We start from the raw sequence: 11,499 nt of genomic DNA, 5'->3' as shown, positions 1-11,499 counted from the left end.
TCTACTGTTTTTTTGGTTTCGATAGCATTCATTTGTGCTCTAATCTTTATTATTTCCTGTCTTCTTCTTGTTTTGGGTTTTATTTGCTGTTCTTTTCCCAGCTCATTAAGGCATAAGGTTAGGTTGTGTATCTGAGATCTTTCTTCCTTCTTTAGGAAGGCCTGGATTGCTATATACTTTCCTCTTATGATCGCCTTTGCTGTGTCCCAGAGGTTTTGGGTTGTGGTGCTATCATTTTCATTGACTTCCATATACTTTTTAATTTCCCCTTTAACTGCTTGTTTAGCCCATTCATTCTTTAGTAGGATGTTCTTCAGTCTCCAAGTATTTGTTACCTTTCCAAAATTTTTCTTGTGGTTGATTTTGAGTTTCATAGCGTTGTGGTCTGAAAATATGCACGGTATGATCTTGATCTTTTTGTACTTACTTAGGGCTGATTTGTGTCCCAGTATATGGTCTATTCTGGAGAACGTTCCATGTGCACTGGAGAAGAATGTATACTCTGCTGCTTTAGGATGAAATGTTCTGAATATATCTGTTAAGTCCATCCGGTCTGATGTGTCATTCAAAGCCCTTGTTTTCTTGTTGATTTTTTGATTAGATGATCTGTCCATTGCTGTGAGTGGGGTGTTGAAGTCTCTTACTATTATGGTATTACTATGGATAAGTTTCTTTATGTTTGTGATTAATTGATTTATATATTTGGGTGTTTTCACATTTGGCACATAAATGTTTACAATTGTTAGGTCTTCTTGGTGGATAGACCCTTTAATTATGATATAATACCCTTCTGCATCTCTTGATACAGTCTTTATTTTAAAGTCTAGATTTGAAGTCTGATACAAGTATGGCTACTCCGGCTTTCTTTGTTGACCATTAGCATGATAGATGGTTCTCCATCCCCTTAATTTCCATCTGAAGGTGTCTTTAGGTCTAATGTGGGTCTCTTGTAAACAGCGTATAGATGGATCTTGTTTTCTTATCCATTCTGTTACCCTATGTCTTTTGATTGGAGCATTGAGTCCATTGACATTTAGAGTGACTACTAAAAGATAGGAATTTATTGCCATTATGTTGCTTGTAGAGTTGGAGTTTCTGGTGGTGTTCTCTGGTCCTTTCTAATCTTTGTTGCTTTTGCTATTTATTTATTTATTTATTTATTATCTTTTCTCCCCTCAGAGAATCCCCCTTAAAATTTCTTGCAGGGCTGGTTTAGTAATCACAAAGTCCTTTAATTTTGTTTGTCTGGGAAACTTTTCATCTTTCCTTCTAGTTTGAATGATAGCCTTACTGGATAAAGAATTCTTGGCTGCATATTTTTTCTTATTCAGCACATTGAATATATCCTGCCACTCTTTTCTGGCCTGCCAAGTTTCTGTGGATAGGTCTGCTGCAAACCTGATCTGTCTTCCCTTGTAGTTAAGGACTTTTTTCCTTTGCTGCTTTCATGATTCTCTCCTTGCCTGAGTGTTTTGGGAATTTGACTATGATATGCCTTGTTGATGGTTGGTGTTTGTTGAATCCCATTGGGGTCCTCTGTGCTTCCTGGATTTTGATGTCTGTGTCTTTCCCCAGGTTAGGGAAGTTTTCCACTATGATTTGCTCACATAACCCTTTTGCCCCTATTTCTCTGCCTTCCTCTTCTGGGACCCCTATGATTATGATGTTGTTCCCTTTTTAATGAGTCACTGATTTCTCTAATTTTTAAATCGTGCTCTTTTGCCTTAATCCCCCTCTTTTTTTATGCTTTGTTATTCTCCATAAATTTGTCCTCTATATCACTGATTCTCTGTTCTGCCTCATCCATCCTTGCTGCCACGGCATCCATTTGAGATTGCAGCTCAGTTATAGCATTTTTTATTTCATCCCGACTAGCTTTTACTTCTTTTATCTGCGCAGAAAGGGATTCTAATCTATTTTCGACTCCAGCTAGTATTCTTATTATCTTGATTCTAAATTCTGGTTCAGACATTTTGATTGTATCTGTTTTGGTTAAGTCCCTGGCTGTTGTTTCTTCTGCTCTTTCTTTTGGGGTAAATTCCTTTGTTTCATCATTTTGAAGGGAGAAAAGGAATTAATGAGGTAAAAAAATTACAATTAAAAATATTAAAATTTAAAAATTAAATACACACACACAGACACACACACAAAATCGAATAAATGATGCTAGATCTTAGGTGTCTTTTGGTCTGGGTGTTGAAAGGGGCTTGATAGATTAGAGAAAAAGGTGTAAAGAAGAAAACAAGGAAATATTTTGAAAATTTGATAAAATGAATACACTGAAGTACACTAAAATGAAATTATGAAAGTAAAAAAGAATTTGAAAAAATTTACACAAAATTAAAAAATATAGTACAAAAAATTAAAGAAAAAATTTTTAATAAGGATTCAAAATAAAAATGAATTTTTTCTCTTTCTGTTCACGAAAAAGAAAAGAAATAAAAAAGAAAAAATGAAAAAGGAAACAGAAAGAAAGAAAATTGAATAGATGGACCGGTGAACATACTGAAATATGACTGAAATTACTTTGTTTTCCCCTAGAAGTCAAACTATGAAGCGCTTTATAGTCCATAAACTAAGCAGGCGGAGAGACTTGTGTTCCTGAAGAGCGAGGTTGGCCCAATTGGGTAGGGCTTAGTGTAACGGCTCTGTTCTCCACTAGATGGCGCTGCTTGGCTTACTGGGTGGATTGTTGTGGCGCTTGTAGGTCCATACGCGCATGCGTAGGAGCAGTGAAAATGGCATCACCCAGGTATGGAGTCTCTAGTATCAGAACTCTGTTCTCCCTGATCAGCAATCATGCACCTGTCCTTTGTCTTCAGCTTCCGTCCACTCCCCGCTTTTACACAGTCCGTGACCAAGTCCCAGGCAGCACCTCCATCCTGAGTTTTGTCTCAGATGTGGCTGTTTTTCCTGACCCCTTACCTCTGAGGGACTGTGGCTTTGACCTGTTCTGCCCCTCTGCAGGAGGGTCTCACAGAGCAATGGCTGGGTGCCGGCCGCACCCAGGAATGTTTGTGGGACCACGTTGCTGCCAATGCCCAGAGACTGCCGCTGGGTGCCAGCCTGTCCCAGAAAAAGTTCGGGAGATAGTGTAGCAGCAGCGTTTCAGGGATTATGGAAAATTACAACCCACATCTGGCACCAGGCTTCACCCTTAATGACCTTGTTCCAGCACCAGCAAATATGGTTGTTCTCCCAGGTCCACTGGGGCCTTGCTTTTGGGGGACCCACACAGACTTTACCAAGTATCCTCCTAGCAGGGGAACCGCCTCTCCCCGTGTGGCCTGAAGAACTCTGGACTCCACTCTGCTCCTGGGGATCACCCTTCCCACCAGAGCACCACCAGGTATTGAGCTGTGGAGTTTCAGTCTCTGCCTTCTCACTGTTTATAGTCTTTATGGAATTTAAACCATCTCCTTTCTCCCTTTTTAGTTCAGTCCCTGCGGCTGTTTCCACTTTTCCACTTTCTCTCCAGCTGCTTTTGCGGTGGGAGGGGGGGGGAGCTTTTCCCATATTCCACCCCCCCCCCGCCCCCGTCTCCATCCTCTCTCTGCATGCAAAAGCGGCTCCCTGCCCTCCGTGGCTGCTCTGTTCCCCAGTTCACCTCTCCGCACTGTATACCTGCTGAATTCTGTGGTTCAGGTTGTGCAGATTGTTGTGTTAATCCTCAGATCACTTTTCTAGGTGTGCAGGATGGTTTAGTGTTGGTCTGGCTGTATTTCATGGACGTGAGATGCACAAAAAACTTCTATGCTGTTCTGCCATCTTGGCTCCTTCCCCCTCAGCTAGTATCTTTATAATTGTAGTTTTAAATTCTAGTTCAGACATCTTATTTATGTATTTAAAATTTTTTTTTAAATGTTTATTCATTTTTGGGAGAGAGAAAAAGAGTGCAAGTGAGGGAGGGGGAGAGAGAGAGGGAGACACAGAATCCAAAGCAGGCTCCAGGCTCTGAGCTGTCACCATAGACAGCTCAAATTGACAGAACCACGAGATCACGACTTGAGCTGACGTGGGACATTTAACCAACTGAGCCACCCAGGCACTCCTTACTTATGAATGTATTGATTAAAGCTCTGGCCATACTTCATTCTGTTCTTTCTTTTGGGGTGAATTCCTCCATCTTGTCATTTGTCAAGAGAAAGAAACAAAAAGGAAGCTAGGCCCTAGGTGTGTTTTTGTCTGCTTGTTAAAAGAAACTAGATCAAATATATATAATTTAAAAAATATTAAAAATAAATAAATTTTTAAAAATTGCTTTTTCTGCATCCCAAGAGGGAAAAAAAGAAACACAAAAGAAGCTACATCCTATTTACCCTAGAGCTGAAGCTGTGTAGCACTCTATGATCAATAGAGTTGGTGTGTGCAAGAGGTTTGTGGTGGTCTTCTGGAGGTGAGGTCTGCTGTGCTGATTCTTGGGTGGACTTGCCCTAATGGAGATGAACCTGTAGGGTGCATGGGGGTGGGCAGAGCTTGGTGTAAGTGGCTCCAGCTTCCACTTGGTGGCACTGTTTTGCTCACAAAGTCTGTCAGTGCTGATGAGCGTGGTGAAAATTGTGTTGTCCTGCTCTCTCCTCCTGGAGTAGGGAGCTTGCACCTGCAACTCTTCAGGAAGCCCTGGCAGAAGAGCATATAATCACCTCTCTTGTGTCCCCAGCATCTGCCAGATCCCTGCCTTCACCCTTCTGCATCTCAGTTCTGTCTGCCAAGTTGCACAGTACTCCTGTGTTTTGTCTCAGGCATGTGACTAGGTTTCAAAAGTCCAAATTTTAGAGATTTGCGCAACACAGAGCCGAGCAGATCCTCTGGGGGAGCGACTTGCTGTACTGTGGCTGGTTTTGGCTTGTCCCAGAAATTGGTTGTGTGACTGCACAGAGCTTTAGAGTTTATGGTAAAGCACTGCAGAATGCTGGCACCAAGGCTCGCTGCCCCCAGCCAACATCCCCATTCCTATGTTAGTGACTGAGGCAGCTCATTGGTGCCCACTGGGTCTTTTGCTCCCAGAGAGGCCATTTTACATCTCCCAAATGCAGCCCAAGCAGGGAAACTGCTTCTCCCGGTACAACCTAGGGGATCCTCAGACCATGCTGCCTGATCCTGGGTCTCCCTCAGCTCTTCTTCCCCAATGGAGCATTGCTAAGACCACCAGGTGTAACTCTGGTGATGGTGCAGACCTCCAAAACTTCAGGGTTTGTACTCCGCTGTTCATAAAAACTTGCAGTATCCAACCCTTCTCCTTCTCCCAGTCAGTGGTTTTGGGGAAGAGTTTTTCTTGTGCAATTCCCTGTATGCACTTTCACTCTTTCTCTCTCTCTCTTTCCCTCTTGCTCCTCTCTCTGTGATTAGGGCTCCCTCCACATTGCAGTATCCACTGCTCTTCTCTCCCCCAAATCAACTCTCCACATCTCCTACCTTCCACAATGTGGCAGTTTTTTCACCTCTAGTTGTGCATTTTTGCTCTCTCAGTCCTCATATTGATTTCTTGAGTGTTCAAAATGATTTGATATTTATCTGTGTTTGAAGGATGAGGCAAACCTAGGGTCTCTGTATTCCTCTGCCATCTTAATTCTTCTCCATGTTGGTTTTTTTTTAAATGTAAAGTTTTCTTTTCTTTACTTTTTTCTTTCTTTTCCTTTCCTTTCCTTTCCTTTCCTTTCCTTTCCTTTCCGTGTCTTCTTTCTTTCTTTCTTTCTTAAGTGGGCTTCACCCCCAATGTGGCTCTTGAAATCATGACCCTGAGATCGAGAGTCACGTGCTCTACCGACTGAGCCAGTCAGGTGTCCCTAAAAGTAAACTTTTCATTGAAATATTACATAAATACTGAAGATGCACAAGAGTCATAAATGTATAGTTTAAATCATTTTGATTTTTAAGCGTATTTTTTTTCACTTTCTTTTCTTCTCCAAATCTAGAGTTCACTTTTTCCACCAAGTACATTGTTCCCTGTTTTAGTTTGGGGACAAATTAATATCAGAGACTGAGATTATCTTTGCCAATAGTTTATTTAACACAGGTTCACTATGGGAATTTCACAAGCCAATAATAGCATACAGGATAATATCTCTTAATAAGCCAATAAAGAAATAACATACTCCAAATTAATGATGGTTTAGTCACATTATTGCTTCAGGCAAGGGAGATGAAAGGGAGAGACTTCAAATGTAGTTGAGGTGTACCTTTATTCAAGTTGGTACTAGGGAGGGACAGAGTAGCCAACTGAAAGCTGACATCTACCTGCCATGGCAAAGGTAAAAGTCCCTATTGGTAGAACATGTTCCTAGGGAACATTGGCATTGGTATTGGTGGATAAGATCACTGCTTGGTTTTCACCACTGCTGGTAAGAGTTGCCTTTATTGCAGCAGGAACTAATGCCCCAAGGTCTTTGAAGCACTTTTTATTTATTTATTTATTTATTTATTTATTTATTTATTTATATTTTTTATTTTTTTATTATATGAAATTTATTGTCAAATTAGTTTCCATACAACACCCAGTGAAGCACTTTTTAGATTAGCAGAATCACCTTGCCCAGAATGAACCATCTCAGTCCTCACAAACTCTCAGTATTTAAAGTTTAAATGTCCTCTTGCCATAGTTGCTTCCTCAAATGTTTTAGTCCCCAGAAACACTCCTCAGGAGCTGAGTTACTGAGTGCTCAGTACCACAGATAAGATAAGATAAGGATATCCTGATACAGCTTACTTCAGTTTTATTTTTTTTGTCTTCGCCATAAATAAATGGATTTGAAATCATATCAAACCAATCCACAACATCCCCTAAGAAAGTATGCTAGTTGGTAAAGTCTTTAGCTTATTCGTGCATCAGTGGGTGGTTCTGTCATCTGGCTTCATCCTGGCTTAGAAAGACAGAAGTTAGAGTTGAAAATAATACTCTTTGGTTCTGTGCCAAAGCCACCTGTGGGCCAGCTCTTTTTGATGATGAAGCAACAGCGTTAGATGTCAAGCATGACAAGAGTTAAAAGGTTAGCCTGGGAACAATGGAAAGAGGCATTTTGCATTTTCATTGAACAACTTTGGGAGCAGCCTGTGGGGTCCTGAATAAACATGTAAGAAGAACTTGGACAATAAAGATCTAGGCTGGAGTTGTCAGAGCTGGCTTCCTGGAGGAAGTGGATAGTGTTGTCTGGATTCACACTTTATTTTTCTTTTCTTTTCTTTTTCTTTTTCTTTTCTTTTCTAAGATGTTATTTAAATTCTAGTTAACATACAAGTGCAATATTGGTTTCAGGGGTAGAATTCAGTGATTCATCACTTACGTGCAACACCTAGTGCTCATCATAGCAAGTGCCTTCCTTAATGCCTATCACCCATCCTGCCCATCCTCCACCCACCTCTCTCCATCAATTCTGTTTGTTCTCTATCTTTAAGAGTGTCTTATGGTTTGTTTCACCTCTCTTTCTTTTTCCCCTTCCCATATGTTCAACTGTTTTGTTTCTTAAATTCCACATATGAGTGAAATCATACGGTGTTTGTCTTTTTCTGCTTGACTTATTTCACTTAGCATAATACACTCCAGCTCCACCCACATCATTGCAAATAGCAAGATTTCATGCTTTTTTATGGCTGAGTAATATTTCAGTGTGTGTGTGTGTGTGTATCACATCTTCTTTTTTGAGAGAGAGAGAGAGGGAGAATGGGAGAGAGGCAGAGGGAGAGAGAGAGAGAGACAGGGAGAGAGAGAGAGAGAAAGACAATCCCAAGCAGGCCTTACACCCAGCGTGGAGTCTGACATGGGGCTTGATCCCATGACCATAAGATCATGACCCGAGCTGAAATCAAGAGTTGGACACTCAACTGATTGAGCCACCCAGATGCCCCCATATCTTCTTTTTCCATTCATCAGTTGATGGACATTTGGGCTCTCTCCAAAGTCTGGCTATTGATAATGCTGCTATGAACATTGGGATGCATGTACTCCTTTGTGGATTCACACTTTGGAGTATTGGATGGAGAGTGTTCCAAGATGGGACAACAAATAACAGGGGGGCAAAAATGAGAAAGGAGGGTGGAATAGCATGATATTATCAAGGACCCAATGCTGAGCTGGACTTGAGATACTGTAAAAAAGAGCCTTGAGAGGGCTTGTGGTGTCTTTTGGGAAAAGCAGAGAACTTGTTCTGTTTGAAAAAGGCCCCTTGAATGTGTGGACTATCACTTAAGTATCCAAAGGTTATTTATGAGGTAATTTCAGGGAATAGTCACTCCCATTCCCACACAGGGGCACTTGAACTTTTATTCTCTTTTCTCTTCTGAAATGCATTTCTCCTCAACTATTAGGTGTCTTCATCTAATTTTTTTATTTTGTTGCCTGATTTGCTTTTCACTTTTTGGTTAATAACATACCTTTTTTAGGAGTTCATAGATTCCCATCAGCTTACTTTTCTATGATGTTTCCTCCTTGAATCTCTGGTATCTTGGGCTGATTGTGCTTTGGTCTTATTTGCTTTCCCTTAGTGATCAGATGTTTCTGTTTTCCTTCCATCCTGGCTTGGCAATTTTCACCCTTTTTAAGCAAGAGAATCCTCCCAGTTCAAATGTCACCAGTAATGGGCAGTGGCAGTCATTGCCCCATTGTCTGTGAGCTTACTCTTATGAAGCTCCCACTGCAGCAAGAATTGTGAAGCTTTTGACATTTCCCTGGTGGCTTCAGATAGAATCTGGTACAGCATTTGCCTATTGATAATTGAACCCAAACACATGAAACTGGGCTTTCTTCTGCTTTTCTTTCCAATACCAGCTAGCCCCTACTCTCAGAGCAGTGGGGAGACTTTTGATCCCTTTTAGTCTATTTACTTGTCTCTCTTGCCTTTCTGAGAAGTGAGTCTATAAATTTTTGCATAGATATTCCTGAGGTCCCCATATTACTGAAGCCAGGTCTGTTTCTAGCATGTGGGAGGTAAGGCTTAGACCTGCAATGTTTCATAAGCCAAACAGACCCATTCCCACTATATAAAGAATTCATATACCTAACAAAGCCAATACTTCACATTCATTTAATAAGGGACAAAATAGATGAACAGTCAATTTATATACAAGAAAATTTCTGTTGTTGAAGCAATTACAGGATATAGAAAAAGAAATTTTTTCCAACTCATTTTGCAAGGCTCAATTAGCCCTAAATCTACAACCACCATGTAAGCAACTTTTTAGGAAACTTAGATAAGAAAATCTTATAATCAACACCAAAATTTTTTTCCTTGATAATTTAATACCCCTTCCTGATTAAAAAAATACTAGGGAGCTTAAGTTGAAAAGAAGAATCTCTAACTTGATAAAAATAATTGTCAGATCCAGATGGCCAACAGACACATGAAAAGATGCTCAACATCATTCATCATCAGGGAAATGCAAAAGAAAATGACAATGAGATATCACCCCACACCTGTCAGAATGGCTAAAATAAAAAACACAAGAAAAAACAAGTGTTGGTGAAGATGTGGGAAATAAAGAACCCTCTTGCACTATTGCTGGGAATGCAAACTGGTACAGCCAATTTGGAAAACAGTATGGAAGTTCCTCAAAAAGTTAAAAATAGAACTACCTTATGATCCAGTAATTGTACTACTGGGTGTTTATCCAAAAGATACAAAAACATTAATTCAAAGGGATACATGCATCTCAATGTTTATAGCAAAATTATTTACAATAGCTAAATTATGGAAGGAGCCCAAGTGTCCATTGATTGATTAGTGGCTAAAGAAGATGTGGCATATATATATATATATATACACAATAGACTATTAGTCAGCCATCAAAAAGAATGAAATATTGCCATTTGCAATGACATGGATAGAGCTAGAGAGTATTATGCTAAACAAAATAAGAGAAAGACAAATACCATATGATTTCACTCATATGTGGAATTTAAGAAACAAAAAAAAATGAGCAAAGGAAAAAAGAGAGAGAGAGAGACAAACCAAGAAACAGATTCATAACTATAGAGAACAAACTGATGGTTACCAGAGGGGAGGGAGGTGAGTGGATGGGTTAAATAGGAGATGGGGATTAAGGAATGTACTTGTCATGATGAGCACTGGGTGATGTATGGAATTGTTGAATCAGCATATTGTATAACTGAAACTAACATAACACTGTCAACTATACTGGCATTAACATTAAAAAAAATAACTGTCAGAAACCTAAGTAAAAAATCATACTAGGAAAACTTTGTAGGCATTCTCATTAAACTCAAGAACATGATAAAGTTTTCCACACTGTTCTGGAGGACCTTGACAATTTAATGATCTAGACAACTTAACAAGTTAATTTAGCATGTATATCCAGTGTAGGGAGGGCAGCTTACCTGTGCTCTTGAAGAGGAAAAGGCTTTGTAATTGCATATGGCCAGGCCTGAAAGATCACACATAGGATTTTGGCCTCAACTCTATCTTTTGATTTTTTACAGCCCAAGGAATAAACATATACTATCCCATCATGGGCCTGAATGAGTCAGATTTTGAGGGACTGTGTTAAGAACCAGGTAATTAGTCTGAGGTCAGAATCAATACCACTCAAAGGAGGATGATTGCACTTGCCTAGAGGATTAAATGTAATCATGAACCTCGATCATTGCCAAGCTAGGAAAAGATGTCCCATATTCCATTTGGGCTTACTGTAGAGATCCTGGAGATTTTTTTTCCTAAGGCTGGTGATGGATTGTTCTATTCTGCCAGTCTCATTGATCCAGGTACAACACAAAGTGCCAGCAGTTGCACAGATCTCATCTTGGCTGGCTATAAGGAGTCAAGGGCTATGTAGTTATCCAACACTACTTGGGCCAAGGAACTGAGACTGATCTGTTGTGCTTTGAAAGCTGAAGTAGTGCTGTTGATGACCTCAGGTGGTACCTGACCCTTTCTGATTGAAGGACTCTGACAGTAGAAATAATCACCTGGAGTTGGTAATGCCTCCTGGTAAATCTCCTGAGTAACCAGAGTCTGCCTGGTTTTGGAGTTCCCATCCTAGTTGGTGTAGTATGATATGTCTAGCCTGGGTTGGGGGGAGGCTGTTTTGACTATTTATAAGTTTCTTATTATGAAATGCATGCTTCATTGCTAGGAGGAAGGCAGATGAAGGCCTGATATTCACTAAAGAAATAACATTCCAAAGGGGTGCACAAAGTGCTGTGAGTGGGCAGAGTCCTTGAATGGAATTGAAAATTCTGTGTAAGTTGGGGCAAGTGTAGGGGAGAAGGCCTTCACTACTGAGGTCAAAAATAGTCCCAGTGGTGGATCCCAGGTCTCTTTGCCAAGATGTTCCTAATGTCCCATTTCTGACAAGTTGACACCTAGGGAGGCATTTTGAGCTTTCAGTGTCAGATTCAATCGCAGCAATACTTTGGGTTCAGAGTAATATGGTAGGAGTACCTGACGTAACAGAAAGGTCCATATTTAGAGAAATGCCCATTTGTAGTATTTAGCAGCATAGCAGTCAGATGCTTATCTATGTGGTCAGGTGGTGGGTGACACATCCAGC

The sequence above is a fragment of the Panthera pardus genome, unplaced genomic scaffold, assembly GCF_024362965.1.
Source record: "Panthera pardus isolate Hobbes unplaced genomic scaffold, ASM2436296v1 HiC_scaffold_10, whole genome shotgun sequence".
Taxonomy (NCBI): domain Eukaryota; kingdom Metazoa; phylum Chordata; class Mammalia; order Carnivora; family Felidae; genus Panthera; species Panthera pardus.
This window is presented reverse-complemented; position numbering follows the sequence as displayed.